This window comes from Lichenostomus cassidix, chromosome 13 (assembly GCF_008360975.1).
Source record: "Lichenostomus cassidix isolate B80296 chromosome 13, HeHo_3.0, whole genome shotgun sequence".
Classification (NCBI taxonomy): domain Eukaryota; kingdom Metazoa; phylum Chordata; class Aves; order Passeriformes; family Meliphagidae; genus Lichenostomus; species Lichenostomus cassidix.
In genome coordinates this window covers 13,533,283-13,550,987 of record NC_139494.1, presented here as the reverse complement: position 1 = coordinate 13,550,987, position 17,705 = coordinate 13,533,283, and the positions used below count along the sequence as shown (strand labels likewise).

General features: G+C 43.4%; 1 long non-coding RNA gene across 1 annotated transcript in view; it reads right to left on the bottom strand.

Moving 5' to 3' along the window:
• Positions 1 to 17,323, bottom strand: part of LOC146431310 (uncharacterized) — a 41,133-nt gene extending 23,810 nt beyond the window's left edge. The window contains exon 1 of the long non-coding RNA XR_014854929.1: positions 15,481 to 17,323. This is a non-coding gene — a long non-coding RNA (uncharacterized LOC146431310). The remainder of the gene's footprint in view (positions 1 to 15,480) is intronic.
• Positions 17,324 to 17,705: the final 382 nt, after the last annotated feature.

Sequence of the window (17,705 nt, the reverse complement as noted above, 5' to 3'; positions counted from 1 at the left end):
GAGATCTTCTGGAATTAACTACATGGAGCTGGTAACCCTCAGCAGGCAGGAGCAGAGCAGGAGCAGAGCAGCTCCCTGTGAGATTCCCACATACAGATCAGGGGTTTGGTTCAGGACAGGAGTCAGGGAGTCTCATGAGCCTTTTGGACATGAATGAACTCCAGGTTCAGATCCTCTTTTGCTCTGGGAAACCACATGTGGAGCAGGCAGGCAGTTCTAGCACAACCTCCATGCAGTCTCTCAACCCCAGTTGTGGTGGGGATGGAGGTGAAACAGCACAGGGAAAAAGCTAATTTTGCAAAAGAGCAGGAAAAAGCCATTGTAACCCAGTGCTGGGCTAAGTAAAGTAGAAGTGCTCTGAAATCCCAGCCTTGGCACAGTTCACAGGGCAGCCTGGCTGGCAGCACTTTCTGCATTTCACCAGGTCACCCATCTCCTGTTGCTCCCACTCAGGGAAAACTGACATCTGTCTGTTAATGTATTCCTCTTCCAGAGCCTGTTAAGTCCCAATCTGCCCTTCTCTGTATGTCTCACCCTTGCAGGAGGCAAACTCCATTCAAGGCAAGTAACATAAAGAAAGCTCATTTCCTTTGAACTTATTTACAAGTTTTACCATTAAACTTGCCCACATTATGCAAGCAGCTTGCAATCTTCCCTAATTCTCTGACTTTAATTATATAATTGAACAACCTAAAAACTCATTTTTTCCAGGAAACATTAAACATTACCATCTTAATGAAATTCTTAATGAAACCGTCCTCCCTGCATGCAAATGACTGGCACTGGATTTGCTTATCACACTGATAGACAAAAGGACAAGTGCCCTTCCTTTTGTCAATCATCAGGAGTGACAGCCCTTCCTAAGGACACTCCTCCTCCATGGATGGATGGATAAGGCTGACAGAATCACAGACAGGAGGAAGACATCACAGGGAAGGGCGAGGAAGCAGCAAACTAAGGTCAGTAAGTGGGAATAAACCAACAACAGCTATGCAAGGCAAACTTTTTTCCTTAAACTCAGCTGAGTCACCACCATCTAACCAGTCCTTTGCCCTAAACCAGCTGAGGGGTGAGGAACATCTGTCTCCTGCCAAGGGTGTGGAGACATTTTTTGGTCTCAGGTCCTCTTTCAGTGCCTGGCTGCTGCTGCTCTCCACAGCAGACCTTTGAGGCACTGGCCCAGCCATCACTCCAAGCAATCTGATTTACAGGCTGCAGCACTGTTTTCCCAAAGCAAACCCATTCTGCTCCCCTGCAGCTTTTCCTTGCAGGGTATTTTTACGCAGCTCATTTCTTGCGCAGCACCAAGCTCTACCCGAGCCGAAGAAATTTTTATCACGAATATTTCAGGAGCATATCCATTCCCTCACTGTCACTTTGTGACCTCCAGTTCTTGTTTTTGATACCAGTTCAAAGACACCACGAACGTCTTTCATTTTTATTCCCATCAAAAACACGTGTAGTTCAAAGACACGACCTTGGTGTCTGCTTCTGCAAACAACGCTGGCCTCAGAGCTACACCACAATCCATGTCACTGAATCAGCTTCCTCGAGCCTCTTCTAAATCTAATTCTTCCTAAATCTAATTCCCACAGATAAAGAGCAGAATAGTTTTATTCAATAAGCATTAATTAGTTCTTTTTTCTCCTGCTTCGCTGCACTTACAGCATCCTGCCCCTTTGGCTCACAGGTACTCCTCACCATGCTGCAGCTCCCAGATTCTCCTGATGATTTATTGACAATAAAACTCAAGCCCCAGGTGCCTTTCCCAATTTATATTCAGATCTGCAATTATGTGGTACATGGTCATAGCAAAATTTAAAATAAACAGAGATAGCTGGGATACTAATTTAGAGGGAAAGAAGGAAAAAGCAAAGAGGTGTTCATGTCCTGGCTCTGTCCTAACCAGGAGGTCTGGGAGGGAATATTACAAGAGTTAAAGATCCAGCAGCAGTGTGTAGATGGGGATCTGAACCTGATCCCTGTTTGGCCTCAACTAAGGGCATTCAGCTGCTGTCAGCTGAATGTCTGGCCATTTTAAAGATATGAGGGCAAAAAGGTCTTTCCCACTTCAAGTCTAAAAAATATAAATATTTTTGAGTCAGCTATGAATATCTGACAACCTAATTGCTTGGTATCATTAGCGGATTAAAGAATTAATTTTACTTAAGTCATGCATCTAATCCAGGTGAATTTCTTATGCTGGTTTGAAGAAAAAGGTTAGGGAGCCTTGATTTGACAAGTTCCCATCACCAGTCTTGATTTCTCAGCTAAAATAATCTGCCAAGTTCTCCCCACAGTTGCAAATAAAGTATATTTTCTAGCTCTCCATCTTTCCTTAAGGAGGTACTACAGCCCTGCCAGCACCAGAACCTTATCTGCATCCAGAACAGAAATCCTTTTTAAAGCTCTGGTAGGCAAAGAGATTCTTGATCCCATGGCAGCTCATGAGCCTAAAGAACAACAAGAATAACCTAACTCACAATTAACACGGTCTTGGTACTCGAACAGTCCAGCTGAAACCAACTGATATATTTGTCCAGCAGAGTAAGAAAACATCCACAAAGCACAGGGGATCAAAACATGACCATTGAGGCCCAAATCAACTCATTAAAAAAAATAAATGGGAGCAATTCCATTGGCCTCAGTGGGAATTCAGTCCAGTGTACAGCTTATAAAGCACTTTCACCAAGTGCCTTTCATTCGAGCCTCTTTACAGCAAAGGTGCATCATTATTTGCTATAACCCCAAAACCTTCCCCTGGTCTGGTTTGTTTTTCACTCTATGATTCATTCCAGTCTCTCAGAGTATTCCCCAGCTGTGCATTTTTGTCCTTGGCATTGTTTTCTGTCCTTTGCATCCCCTGTGCTGCATTCCTCAGCAATTATTTATAGCAGGGACTCATCCAGCCCCAGATCTGTGCCCCCAGCCGTGTCCCAGTGCAGCTCCAGCTCTTTGTCTCCCAGGAATTCCATCACCTTTCTGCTCCCAGGCTGCAGCTCAACATTCCTGACAGCTCATCCTCTCTGCAGGAGCAGAGCTCCATCCTACCCCATGGAAGATTTCCATTTATTGCACACAGGGGCATGAACTTTGAATGGGTAAAAGGGGGGGGGGGGTCCTAAAAATCTACTTTTTAAGCTAATAAATCTAGGACAACATTGAAATCCTATTTTACTCTGATATAAAATTTGGCTCTTTATTCATCCCAACAGAAAGCCTTATTTTTTATCATGGTAGCATTTGATGACAAAAAGCAACTCAAAGTGCTCAAATCACACATGCTTGGACAAGCCAGCCCAAAACCAAGACCTCTTCCCACTTGCTACACAAACCTCTGTCTGGCTTGGTTTTCTCTGTCACCTCTTCTTTTTCCTTTCCTCTCTATTCTTCTGTATTTGTAAAAGAAGAAAAAATTTTTGCCTTTCCAAGTGGGAGATATACAGAGCAGAAGGAAGGGGAGGACAGCCTTGGAGATGCACCAGAAGTGCTGAATCTGCTCCTGAAAAACAGGAGCAGCCTCCTGGTCATGCTCCATGGATCTGACCAGGAAGGATGCCCTTTCCAAAGGAGGGATATTGATTGCAAGGAACCATCCCACCACCACCCCCTGGCAAGAGGTCACTGCAAAACTTCCCCTCCTCTCACTCACATCCATCTTGCTGACTCTCTGGAGATTCTGCAGATTATAGCAGAGCAACTGAATTATCCCAGCTAATGGGGATGTAATGTTTCATCACCAACTTCCACAGTCACTTAAATCCATCCTTATCTATTTAATTTTGCTAAACAAAAAGTGTCCAGGCAAATAAACTCCCCAGTCTGACAGCTGTAATATTATGAGTTACTCTTTGGTCAGCAAACAGACCAAGAAAGTACAAGGGGGCCAAAGAGAAAAGGATGAGGAAACTACTCAGTGAATGATTAAATCAGTGCAAAATTTGGGAGGACAAAAAACCCCACAACTGACCCACTTTAGCTCTGTAAAAAGTGTCACCACTGTCATCCTGCTACTGAAAGGCACAAAGACTTGTGAGTGGCAAATGAAATAAAGCCAAGCTAAACAGAGCTAAGGCAGCCACAGCCCATCTCAGAAAAGCAAAATTAAACAACATTAGCAATGACCCATTTCCTCACTCAGCAGGGACCAGCCGAGCTAATCTGGCACTGGAGGAAACATGCTGAGGGTTTTCCCACATAGAGATTGCTCTCTGCCAACACTTCCACTAATCCACCTTGCCCCAAAATGGTTGACCATTTCTGTTTAAAGAAATAAGTGGGGATTAAGAGGAGGAAGCCTGAAATCCAACTCTATTGAAATTAAACTGGCAGGGGAGGCAAACTGCTGAGAAAGAGGGATTTGCTCTGGAAAGAGATGCAGAGCTGCTGTGGGATGGGGGAGCAGTCAGAAGAGGTACAGAAGGGATACCAGTCACACCTCACTGATGTCCTCACTAGCAGGGGGAATGCACATTTCTGGGGGTTTATACCTGTTTTTCACTTTTTTAAGTAGAACAAGGTATTCTCTGCCTGTTCACCTTCGAGGCAACAAGCTCAAACATAACTTCAGCCATACAGACAGACCTTTCCCTTGTGCTGCAGGTAAATTTTTTCACTTAAATAATCTAAACTGCAGCGACAGCAAGGTCGGACTCGATGATCTTAAAGGTCTCTTCCAACCTAAACGAGTTTATGATTCTATGACAGCTGCTTCAAGTGTTTGCTCTCATCCTCACCCTCTCACTCCCCCCTGCCACACTCTTACTTATCTTGCCTATATCTAGAGGCATTTGTATTCTCTTTGCCACCACTTCCATTTGCCCACTTGTTTCCTTAAAAAAAAATAAACTAAAAGAAGGCAGCCCCTCAGCTGATGCCTGCTGGCAGAGATCTTTGACTGCAATCAGAGCAATCCTCATTTATTCCAGCTGAGGATGTGACCCCAGGACTTCCAGTGCTTGAGGTGTAATAGAAGTAGAATCAGTCCAAGCCATTACATGTTTGGGAGATGTCCAAGACACTTTCAGGTGCTACAGAAAGCAGTGCCAGCAATTCTGCAGTTTTTAAGGATTTTTTTTTCCACCGGTCTGAATCAACCAGGGGTGATCAGTGCAATGGGTATGGCACACAGGGATCTTGTCCAGACTTTCTTTGGATTATCAAACATGCCAAGATCTGCCACAAGGTTTAGCTGCAGGGTGAGGAGCCCAGGGATATGCAGCAGCCCATTTTACAATTCAGGGCTTACTTATATTTAGGGTTTCTTTGTTTTCAGTCCACAAAGCAAGAGGGACCCCATAAGTAAGACAGTCTGGTGTGAAATTGCTGCAAGGGCCAAGACCCTCAATATGTGCCACTTCTGACAAAGATCCAAATCGGGAAAATTTAGTCAAATTTGAAAGGAAGTTCAAACTACCCAAAAAATCCAATCAAAGCAAACAACTGCCACAAGAGACAGCTCACGTTTTACACCCAAGCATCCAAAGAGAAGTGGGTTTTCATTCTCCCTTTCTTCCTTCAGATTGAACAGTTTTATCACGGTTTTTCCTATTTCTCCATGGGAAAATCAGTCCAAGATGGGACAAAGGACAGACACCAGACAGTACCTAGTCATTTCTTGAACCACCACATTTTCAGTAAGGACATGCAGTAATTACTTTCAAGCCCCTAAAGGGCTGCCTCCCCTCAATACACACAGTCCAGCCCACAGGAAACTGTGCTCAGATCTTTAGAGATAATAATGATAATCTTCCCCAAATACAGTTATGCCTGGATAAGAGACAGGGCATAATCTGCTTAACCCCATCTACACAGAAGTCACAAAACCCTCCCTGGAATACTGAAACAAAACTCCCAGTTCCTCCCTGACTGCTCTTACTAGAGCAGGACACAACTATTTGCTTAATAAAGTGTTTGGCAAGACAAAACAAGAGCACCACAGGGTGACAGTGACACAAAAGCCACCCTCAGCCCAAGAGCTGTGTCAATATGGCACTGCACACGTGGAGCAGCAAAGAGCCTGACCCTGCACACACCAGCAGCAGCTCTTCCTTGCCGGAGGAGAACTCAGCCAAAACCTGACAAATACAATTAACAGGTGAGGAAAGACATGGCCAAGAACAAACATGTTTATTTTCAGGGCTATTTTTACACTAGGATGATGTGTTCTGGCAGAATTTGCCATGCCCTCCATTTCTGTCCCTCTGACACTCTGCCAGTCTCCCAGGAAGGCTGGGAATAGGAATATGGCTCTTGTTCAGAGCAATCTCATTTCTTCCTTAGTTTGTCTATCTCTACTAATGTCTTGGGTTAACTAATTGAATTCAAGTTGCTTAATTGAAACGTCTTGGGTTAACTAATTGAATTCAAGTTGAAACATGTGAAGTGCAGTGCCTGTTTCTAATGCAGCAGGAGGGGGGAAAAACCCAAACCAGTGAGTGTCAGAGCCCTCTGCATTTGTTGGCAGCTTTTTTTTTTTTTTAACATGGATTAGGATCATCAGAACAATATTATGGACACTATTCAAATTTCTAGCCAAGAACGAGAGAGAGGATATTCCTTTTGTACAACAACATTTCTGTAAATTTTGTTTAGCTTGCGTGGGATACAGTTAATTACAGTAATTTATCAAAGTGGCACAAGGTAGTATTCACACACAAAGTTTTTCCTGCAGTCAGAATCCTTAGTTTTATATGAGACTGGTTTGTGCTAATTGAATTTTCACTTGGGTAGATAAAATCTTTAACAACTCTGGAATAACTAAGTGCTCTTTGTTCAATGATGTGGATCAGAATGATTTACAGCACCTTTCATATAATCATGCTAATTTTGCTTTCATATGATTAATTAAAACAATATGTTCTTTCTTTGTAAAATAGAATTAGTGCACCCAAGGAGACAGGTTTTATTGCAAACTTCTTTTTCTGGTAATAAAAGCAATTTTCATACACCATATTTTTGGCAAAGCTAAATAAACACGCTTAAGTGGGCAGGGAGACTGCAGCTGGGGTCAGATCCCTGTGTGGAGTGCCAGCAACAGGATCTGCAGATTGCACCAGAGATGGTTCAGCCCCAGTGCTGGGAAGCAGAGCATGGCTGAAGGAAGATTTTTGGGATGTCCAAGCCAAAGTGCTTTCTCACTGCCAGAGTTTTCCTACAGACCACCTCTCTCTCATCACACCTGGAGCCAAACTGAAGGACATTCCTGTAACAGCACAAACTCAAATGGATCATGCTTGTGGTCCAAGCTCTGGATTCAGCACAAACCTAGAATGTTTCAGCAGAGGAAATGTTCCTGTTCCTACAGACAGGATATCTGGCTGTGATGGTCACATTGAGTCTGACCCACATGAAGGATGAGAGGGAACCTGACAGGGCATTGCTCTGTGCCTTGGGTGCCAATAGTCACTTTATATTGTTCCTTCCAGTTTTTGTTACTGTACCTTGGCAGCATTATTTAGATCTTCTCCATGAGGTAAATGCTGATGAAATACCCGAGATAATGAGTTAGAGGACAGCAGGGAAGTGGATCCCATGGGGCACTCTGGAGGAGAGGCAGGTGCTCTGGCTGATGGCAAAAAGTGAAGAGGGAACCTCGAGAGATGCTCTGGCAGCACCAAAGGGGCAATTGTGGAACCTGATGCATGAGAATGTGAATTCACAGCCACCATCACAGTTAATAGCAATCATGTGGGTGGATGGCTCCCCACTCTGAGCACTGAGTATTGACCTCCAACAGCTCCCTCCTGTCTTGTTTCAAGTCTGGATCAAAGCTGGACCAGGAAAGGTTACCTAACTCAAAGTTTCAAAAACACTAAGGTATCACAACTCTGTCTGAAATGAACACATTCCTTAATGCATGAAACAGCAAAGGAAAGCACATACTGATGAGTTTCTTTAAACAATTAAAAACATTCAAAATGAGAAGTTTTTGTCTGTCCACCCAAGACCTCAAGTCACTTTGCCTGAATTTTCCATGTGCACCAGCAAAAAGAAACCACTCAACTGTGAAATGTCACATTTCAAGCAGTTAACCCACCAACCAAACCATACAGAGAAACCTCCATAGAGGCATAAATACAAGCAGAGTGAAGATATAGAATATAACTGGTAATTTAATCTAATAGCAGTGATAAAATGTAGCTGCAAGTGCTGAGAAGAAAACAAAATACCTTTCGGAAAGCAGCTGTGAAAAATTTAGGCATTAAATAGACAGCCCATCAGCAGGTAAAGGAACTCAAGAAAACAATCAAGTTTAGGACAAGCTGAGTATAGACAGAACAAGCACATCCATTGATGCAAGGAAAAATGAGCATTCCCAAAGAGCCTAGAAAAGGCATCCCCTCAGGAAAGCAGTGCAGCTGATATGGACACTGAAATGGAAATACTTAAACCCAGCCCTGACTCCTATAGAAAACTGATGCAGAACTAGCCAGGGGAAAAAAAAAAAATAAAAGAAAAAGCTTTTCCTCCATGTTTTTCTCTCCCTATCAAACAGTTTCCAAGGATTGTCTGATTAAAGTACCATCACTACACCCTCTGCTGTAACTATCTCCACATCTCAACTTGCTTCCTCCAGCAGGCAGCAAGGTGTTCAGTTATTGGGAAAATTCCTCCTGCTGCAAATAACTCCTTGTGCACACAGTTGTCTCCAGGGCAGGGGATGAGCAAACCAGCAAACTGCATGTGACAAGCCACTTACTGCACTCGGTGGCACTGCTCAGGATGTAGTTTGACTACAGCCCTACCAGGCTCTAATTTAGGTGTCATGACTGTTTCTCTTCAGTGCCTGATGCACAAGGAGGAGCCCTGGTCTGTTCCTGCTCCTGACCTCTCCATGCTCCTGCAGCTCACAGGATGCTGGGGAGCTGCCCTGCAGTCATGTGTCTTCAGTGCTGTTGTATAAAATAAAAAAATCCATCTAGAAAAGCAAGGAGAGGACAGATTCATGGGCTGCTGCTGGCTCAGGGTGGTCTGGACACCACCAGTGGTCAGTCTGTCCATCCTCTCACTGCATCCCCCACAGTCCTGCTGGAGCCTGAGCAGGCTGGGAGCCACACTTCTGCCACCTCCTCCAGTGATTGGCATTTTCTGCCTCTGTAAAATTAATTTGATGACTAAATTAAACTAATAATTGCTTCACTTCCAAATATGGTCTCCGGGTGCATTTGACTTAGAGCATGTTTCTCTTGGGAGGTGCCAGGGAGATCCAGTTGTATTACTTATGGAATCTGGGCTAATTTAATTAATTTTTGATGGGAAGTGCTTGATTTTGCAGACGGTAGCTGTCTGCAGGGCCACACACAGTTGCTGATATCTTTTCACTTTCCTCTGTGATGCAAGAGATGATAAAGAGCCCAATTAATAAAGTCACCTTGAGAGGGGGACCTTCTGTTAATGGGAGAACCAGAAGTGATTCACCATTTGGGAAAATTCTGGTTTCCTTATTTCCATCCTATCAAACACTCACCCACTCACAATATGCCTCTTGCAAACAACTGAATGCTGAGAGAGTCCATATGTCCACACTTTCACAGAGTCTTTCAAAGCAAGGTAACAATTAGGAGCATATTTATAACTGACATCCTGAAATTTTGCCCTTTCTCTCTTTCCCAGGGCATCACCTCCAGTTCCATGTGCTCCCACTGGACCCTGCCAGCCCCACACAAGGGTTCTCATCCCGTGTCAAAAGTTTGGGGACTTGAGTGCTGACAGTGCAGAAATAGCAGCAGAGATAATAAACAGTTGTTTCCAAAGTAACCTGTGCTGTTCAGACAATTAAGTCCCATTTTCCTCTCGTCCCCAGCCAAGGGAAAAGTCACAGACCTCCACCCAGGAGCATCACACGTGGTTCCTGTGCTGCCACCAGCATCCAGGGCAGCCTCAAAGTCATTGCTAGGGCTTCTAGCAAGCTCCCTGGGGTAAGTTGCTCCTCTCCACTCTCTGCCTTAAATTCGTTATGAAAAAGGAAAATATTTTTGTTTCTTGCCCTCCATCCTAGCTACCCAGATCACTTCTTCCTACTGCTCACTGCAAGTACACACAGAATCCAGTCCTACAAAACGAACAGGGTCTCTGATTTCACAGGGATTGAGATACCAACGTGGCACAAGCAAAATGAAATTGAGCCAGTCAGCATTTCATGGTAAATGCCCTGTCAGCAGGCAGAAGTGAGGTGGAGAGTATCAGCTCACCCCCTGTGCTCACAGGAAATCCTGACAGGCACCTCAGTCTGCAGAGCATTAAACAGTGAAGATGCATCTTGGAATTTGAGATTTACTCTCAAGGGCAAAGTGTTTGAGTTCTGCTGAACCATGCCCAGCTTTAAACAGCATGCAGAATAAGGAGCATCAGCTTAGCTGCTTTCTCCACAAAAGATGCTCAAGATTTAGGGCATTTTCTGTCAGCAATGAGGAAGAAACCTCCCCAGAGAAAATCAGCCAAAGGAGGAGGAGGAAGATCGGAAGCGAAGGTGGAATAGTTTTGCAAAAAAATAAGGAAGTAAGAAAAAGCTCTCCAGAGCTTTGAGTCATCCTACAGATGAAGGAAATAGTGGATTTTAGTGGTGCTGTGAGATGCTGAGCGGTCTTAACCCCACTCCTAAATACAGATCATTTCCTATCATAACTGACAAAACTATTATTTCCATTTAAATATCTATTCTAGAGGGGCAAACAAAGATTTTTTTCCCTCAAACTCAAAGCATTGAAGGGAGGAGTAGACAGAAAGCAAATGGCACACACAGAGCCATGCCCAATGGTGGCCTTGGAAACTCAGATGTCCTCTACTGTGATCTGCCAGGGACTCCATGCACATCAGCAGAGGCAGCTGAGGAGATCTCCATGGGGTTTGGTGCCTTCACAGCACAGACTCCCACCATGAACCCCTGGCAGCAACATATTATTTTTAACCACAGTCCTTCCCTATTCATTCCAGAGCCATAGAATAGTTTGGGTGGAAAAGGCCCTTTAAAAGTCATCCAGTCAACCCCCTCACCCAAGATTCTTGAGCTAAGCTTTCATTCTGGACATTCATTTCTATTAACGAGGCTCAGAGCCTGAAAAATCCAAAGCCAGGAGAGTGAACACACACTCCCAGCAGCATCCATACACACTGACAGCAGCCAGCCTGGCTCCTCGTGACTCCCCTTGGGACAGAGCAGGGCTTGGAGGAGAAAAGCTCAATCCAGCAGCACTGACGTTATAAGGCCTCCAGTACAATATTAAATTAGAGGCTTGGTAGTCCCTCCAGGACCACATACTGTTATTTGTAATACAGTTGAGCTACACGTAAAATGAGGACTTGTGAAAGGAATAGACTAATGTAAAAAGAATTAATTTTCTGTACTCCAGATCAGAGCCGCAGCACTGAAGTGAGGACTTTGGAAACAAATGACCAAAAAGCAATAAACCTATTAAAAATAAACTTTTACTGCACGAAAAGAGTGAAATAGTGACCTGTCAAATGAACAGTGCAGTTAAATGAACACGTTTTCTGTTTTGCAAATCAAGGCAGATTTCCTAGAGAAGTGGATATTTTTTGAACAAATACTTCCTTTAGGATTGGGCATGTTGGAATTGCAGCTTGACTTTACAACATGGCTGTGCATTAAGCAGACTTTTAGTAGAGCAAAGAAGTTATGGACGTAGTTAGTCAGGAAAAAATTAAAAGATGATTATCAGAATAGTTAAGGCCTTAAAGACCTTGAGAGAGAGATTGCTTGGCATGGAAAATATTCTGGAGCTGCAGCTTTCAGCTCGTGGTGGTGACCTTGGCCAGTGCCTTGAGCAGAGGCACAAATCCTATTTAAAGGCAAGTTTTTCCCCTTTTCCTAGTGACTCTGGCCCCACTCTATTCTTTGCCAGTGACAACTATGGTTTGCACCTCTGCTAGGTTGCAGCAAGGGCACATCCAGTTCATTCCAACCTCTGGCCCCTGTTCCCTGAATTTCATGACAAGGACCAACCACTTTCCTGTCCTGTCATAGGAGCCTCCATGAGGTTACATAGGTCCTGTGCATCAACTATTCTCAGGCCCATTGTTCCAAAAATACGTGTGCTTTGATAAAAGTCCTAGGGTTTGATGACAAAAAAGCTTGGCTTTTCTCCCAGCCTGATGCAGACAGGTCAGATATTCATGATCTGCCTGTGCTGATGATGGTTAGGGTTTTGTATCTTTGAAAACAAAAAAAGACACCAACCCAAAAAACCCAAAAAGCTAAAAACAAAACAAAACAAAACCAAAAAACAAAAAAAAAAAAAAAAAAATCAGACATTTCTAGGAGCAGTTCCTCAGAAAAACATCAGGCAAGGACTTAATGTTAAAATGGCAGAACCAGCAATGGTTATGTGTACCCAAAACACACCCATAAAGCTGAGAGGGAAACTGCCTCACCCTCAGGCCTTGGAAAAACTCATCCAGTCCCTGCAGTTTTCGAGAGTGACAAGGTTTTTATTTACCTAAAAGAGATGTATCCGGACTTCGATGAGCTCTTGCTGCTTTTTAATCTATCACTCAGGGAGCTGCTCTTGCAGGGAGCATTTGACACTGAGTGAGAGGCAGCAGTGCCTGGAGAAACCTGCCTTGCCTGTTTTCACTGAGCCTGTGCTCGAGCATCCATCAGGTGTGCTGCACACTCAGCCCAGCCAGACTCTGCTCTCTGGCAAGTTTGGCAGACATCACAGCACTGTCTCTCACTCAGAGAGAGTTGTTTTTTCTTCTCTCACTGCGCAGATGAAGGAGAAGCTCGAGGAGACAGTCATCCTTTCTCCTCACACTGCTTTTGCACTTCACAGCAGTGCGTTGCTGAGCTCTACAAAGTCTCCATCTTTTTCTTGCTCTGAGTGTGGTGAGATGCAGCAGTTTTATTCCACCTTTAATAACACGGAAACTGGCATTTAATTTTTAATGTTAGCTTAAAACCCAGGAGGATGCTGGGCTTTAGAGGTGAAATCAATCTCCTCTTGGGTCATTTAGAGAGTTCAGGAGTCCAATACCACTGCTGGCAACTAATCCTTTCCTCCCCCTCTTCCCTCCTGTCTCAAACACCCTTTCAATTTTGTGGACTAAAGGCAGGGGTAAGGTCAGACAACTGGCCAGGCTCCTGGGGTACTGCAGGGGCCATAAACCACCAGGAATTAAAGCAGGATATCCATGCCAGGTTATCAAGCCCATTTCCTGGCCAGTTTAGTGGCCCATGGCACATTCCATGGTTTTATCTACAGCTCTTGAACAGAGCTTGCTACTCTTCCTTTCTGGTCACTAGGACTCTGCATTTCTGAGGAAGACCTTCAGGCTGGTTTGATCCCACCTGCAAAGGCTGTCTTGTCTAAGGGAAAATAAAAAAAAAATCCAATGTATAAAGGAATAGATGAGAACCTACTCCTGCAGAGATGAGTCCCTGAGGTTTTAGGGTTTTAAGGACTACCAGCAAGTTCACTGGGCTTGTGACATGTGTCCCAACCACCAGTGTTTTAAAATCTGCTTTAGAGAACAGACTGCTTTTTCTTTCTCTTTGGATTTTCTAAAGGGAAAGATCAAGAGACTAGAATGGAAGAGGGGAGGGGGAAAAAAGCCACAAATAGGATCAGTTCCAAGAATATCAGCTTCTTGTCAGCTCTGCAAAATAGCTGTTAATTTATAGAGCAGAAGTGTGCAGGTTCTTTCAGAGCCATATGTCAAAGCTTTCTCACTATGATACCTGGCTTTATTTGGCCTTCATATTATGGACCAAATTGGATTTCTCTGGTTCTGGATAAACTGCAAAAGGGTGATGTACACCGTGATTTATTGCTGCAAGTGCTTAAAACGCCTCCCACTAAATTTGTGGTGACCTTATCACACTATTAAAACCTGAAGTAAATAAGTGCAGTGAGTAAAGGTTAACAGCACCTCAAATAAAACAAACAGCAAACAGGGGACAGGAGAGTCCATCACTGGCACAATCCAGGGAATGAAATTGCTGGATGTTCTGGCAGCTCCATGGAAGAGGCCAGAGGATGCAGAGATAAGGAATGTGGTTTAACTCCCCAGTGCAGCCCACCGAGCATGGCAGCTTTGCTCTGGCATGATTTCACCTCTGGAATCAGGATCCAGATCAGGATCCAGAATGAACAGCATCCCTCTGCCTCCAGCACAAGCTGGGCAAACACAGCAGGAGAGCTCACAGGGATCAAAGCCCAAAAATCCCTGAAGAGGACAGAGCAGGAACTTCTTAAGCAGTAGCTCTGCAGAAGTTCCTTTTCCATGAAAAGATCCTTTCGAGAAAAAAAAAAAAAATTACACTGTGATCTGAAAAGAGAGTCATCACCAAATCTAAACACCATTGGAGTTTTTTAACAAGAGCTGAGTATTTTCCCTGTAGCAATTGTTTTGGGTTTATTTTCTAGAAGATTCTTCCCAGGTCATGCCTCCTATTGTCTCTCACAAAGATTTATAAGTTAGCAGATGTCTGAACAAAATTAGTATCAGGAAGTAGAGGAGTGCTTGGAGAAACAAGAACAAGGTGAACAAATGCAGACACTGCTCCAGAGAAAGAAAAAGAAACATTTAAGTCACTGATTTGAACAGACTCCTTGCTGGTTTGTAGAGGGAGATATTCTCATCTCCAGGTGCTCATCGTTACAGCCAGATAACAATAAAGTTTTCTGCAACTCAGAGCATCAAAGCATACCTTCCCCACATCAGAATTCAAATAAAAAGCACAATTTACAGAGGGAAAAAAGCATTTTTCATTAGAGATTCGCCCCAAAAAGGTGTTTTAAGTCCTCAAGACAAAAGGAAAAAAAAAAATTAACCAATTTCTTAATGAAAGCTGAAGCAAGTTTTGTCCCTGTGATCTCTGCAGTTAGAAGTGATTTTTTAATTCCAAAATAAATATTCATTTCCCATTTCACATCAGTGTGAAGTTCTGAAAGCTCCTCCCCAAACACTAAACTGTTTGAATATAAAATTTAGTACTCCCAGCCTCATTTTCTCTCTGATACATGAGCAAAGGTGAGTCAGGTCATTAGAATCTCCTTCCCTTTTATTCCAACAGCAGTTGGGATAATAAATTCATTATTTTCATAATTGCTCCATTATAATTTAGTAATAGATTCACATTAATTTCAAAAGTCTCACCACAAGGCATTATCCAAACAAAATAAGAAACAATTAAAATTAAATTTATCTAAAATCCTATTTAGAAGGCATTACCCAAACAAAATAAGTAATACATAGCATGAAATTTATCTAACATCCTATTAAAAATGATAACTTTGAGGCCAAAGAAAACATTTTACATAAAAGCATACAAAATAATTGACTTTCTCTGCTGTGCTCTTGAAGCAAGAGCAGAGTCAGTGCTAAAACAAACAGAAATACTGGGCAGCCACAGAGGCTTCTCAGCCCACCCAAGACCTTTCCTCTCACCCAGTCTGCCTCACCCTCACAGGTAATTTCCCTTTAGGAATTCAGAGATTTATTACAGCAGTCACTCACTTTTGCCAGGGCAGCCAGGACTCCTTGGGAAGCTTCTTCCTGCTGCCTCCAGGTCAAGAAATTGCTCTTCTGGAGCTGCAGGGAAGCTCCATGGCTGGAGTTTGCTCCTCCAGCCCCAGCAGGTGACCACAGCTGACCACAGCCTGACCAGAGACCCCACCAGCAGCTGTGGGGAAAGCTCTGAGCAATTAACCACAAACCCTTTTCACCTGCTTTGACCTCAGCCATTTACTCACAACCGGATTATATCAAGGAGAAACTGCTTTTAAACTCAAGGCACCTGATGCTCCTGCCTGCTTTGTCCAGTGTTCCTGCACTTTCCTTGCAGAAAGCACAGCAGATTATTGTTTGTCCCTTAAGGCTCCCAGGTCTTTGTCTCACCATCTACTATCTTGAATCATAAACTGCTTTATTTTGTGGCACTTCAGGGAGCACATAGCTGAACCCTGCCTTGGGCTGCTCTTTTCAATCTCTCTCCATTGGGTTGTAGCCACTTTTAATTGAAAACCCTCATAATTTTTTTTTTGTTTTATCACGTGTTAAGCTGCTCCTGCTGGAGAGATGTATTTTCTCTGCAGCAATGGAACTTGTATTGATGCAGAGCAGCCTTCTGTGTAACAAATACGTGGTAGCCTTAACATGTTTCTGTATGTCTCAATAACTAGGTCATGTACAGCATCAAGAAAAAATCCTACAGATCAAATTGCTGTCTGTCATGCCCCACAAGAGGAGCTCACAGCATCATTTTATATGATTAACTTGATCTCAGTGTCCAGTTTTACGTTTGAGAATGTGTGTCCGTGGTCAGAAACATATTAAAGCAAACACTTAACTCCACCCATCAGTTATCTCCTGTCTCAGCCATCCTGAAATGAGTCATTAGCTGCATTTCATCTGTTCAGTTCCAAAATCCTCAAATTCAGCTGCAAAAATGGAACCCCTTTGATCTTAGATTGCCACTAATTCATAATTGATAACCCAGTCTGGAAGGAAAGGAAAAAAATTCGTCCCCATTAGTTGTTCCACTTAATATGTTCTGGTGCTTCAATTATGCAAAACCCAACTCTCAGGGCCTGACTGCCTTCCAAAATGTGAGTCAATGGTGGGAAGAGAAAAACCCAGATCGAATTATTCCAGCTGTAAATCTTTGTAATAGCATGGATGTCACGAGAGCAATACTCAACACTGAACAATTCTGTTTGTTTTCCAAGCTGTTCCTTTGCAGAATTCCCGAGGGATCCATAAATGACTCCAGAGAGCTCCTTGGGGGACTTGGGACTCATTCTCCCTCACATTTTTTTTGGTCAGGTCATTAGGCTGTGAGTTGTAATGACACTTTTTGGCCCAAGGCACTAAAAGCCTTGGAGTAATATACAACCTGGTAAGTGAGTAAGCAAGGAGGAATAATTAACACAAGTCATTATGCTCTTGATTTTGTAGAAGAGAAACTGTCGCTTCTTCCTGAAGACCTCTGAATTATAAATGTTTAGAATATGAGCACCATGAAGAAAACAGCAGTGCAGACATCACTGGGCCAAAGCATGTTTTTCTACTGGGAGACTGACAGAAGCAGGACTACACAGCAGGGAACTCAGCTAGGAAGACAAAGATGCCTGCAGCACCTCATGAATAACCAGCAATCAAAGATATGGTTATGACTGTACCTGTGTTCTGTCACCCATCAGGTTGTTGAGCTTAAAGAAGAGTCTTTGGACTTACATTTCTCTTAGACAAAACTACAACCACGCAGCAAACTCCCAGGAATCAGGGGAAATAATTAAACCCTGCAGCTGCACAGGTGCTGTTCAAGATCAGGAGGATCACCTCTTCAGGGCATTTTGGTTCCACAGTTCTCCAGAATTCACCCACATTAGCACAAAAAGAAAAAAAAATTAGTTTTATTTTCTGCTGGCTTGTGTCAAGTGACTGATGGAGTTCATACTTTAGGAAGATGTGAATTCCAGGTGGAAGTTCTCCTGGAGTAGGGCCAGGATAAGTTCTCTTTTCTGGAGGGCATCACAGCTATATTTTTCAGGTACTTACTTCAGGATGTCCCCTCTACCTGTCACTGATTCTCTATAAATTTCAATCTCTTCCACACTTGTCCTCAAGTGCCAAACCTGGCTGACAGGTCCTGACACTGCTGGGAAGCCTGGGAGGTACCAAGTGCCAAGGCATGAGCTTCCCTTCTCCAGTAAACTATGTGAGAGAAAAACACAATTATT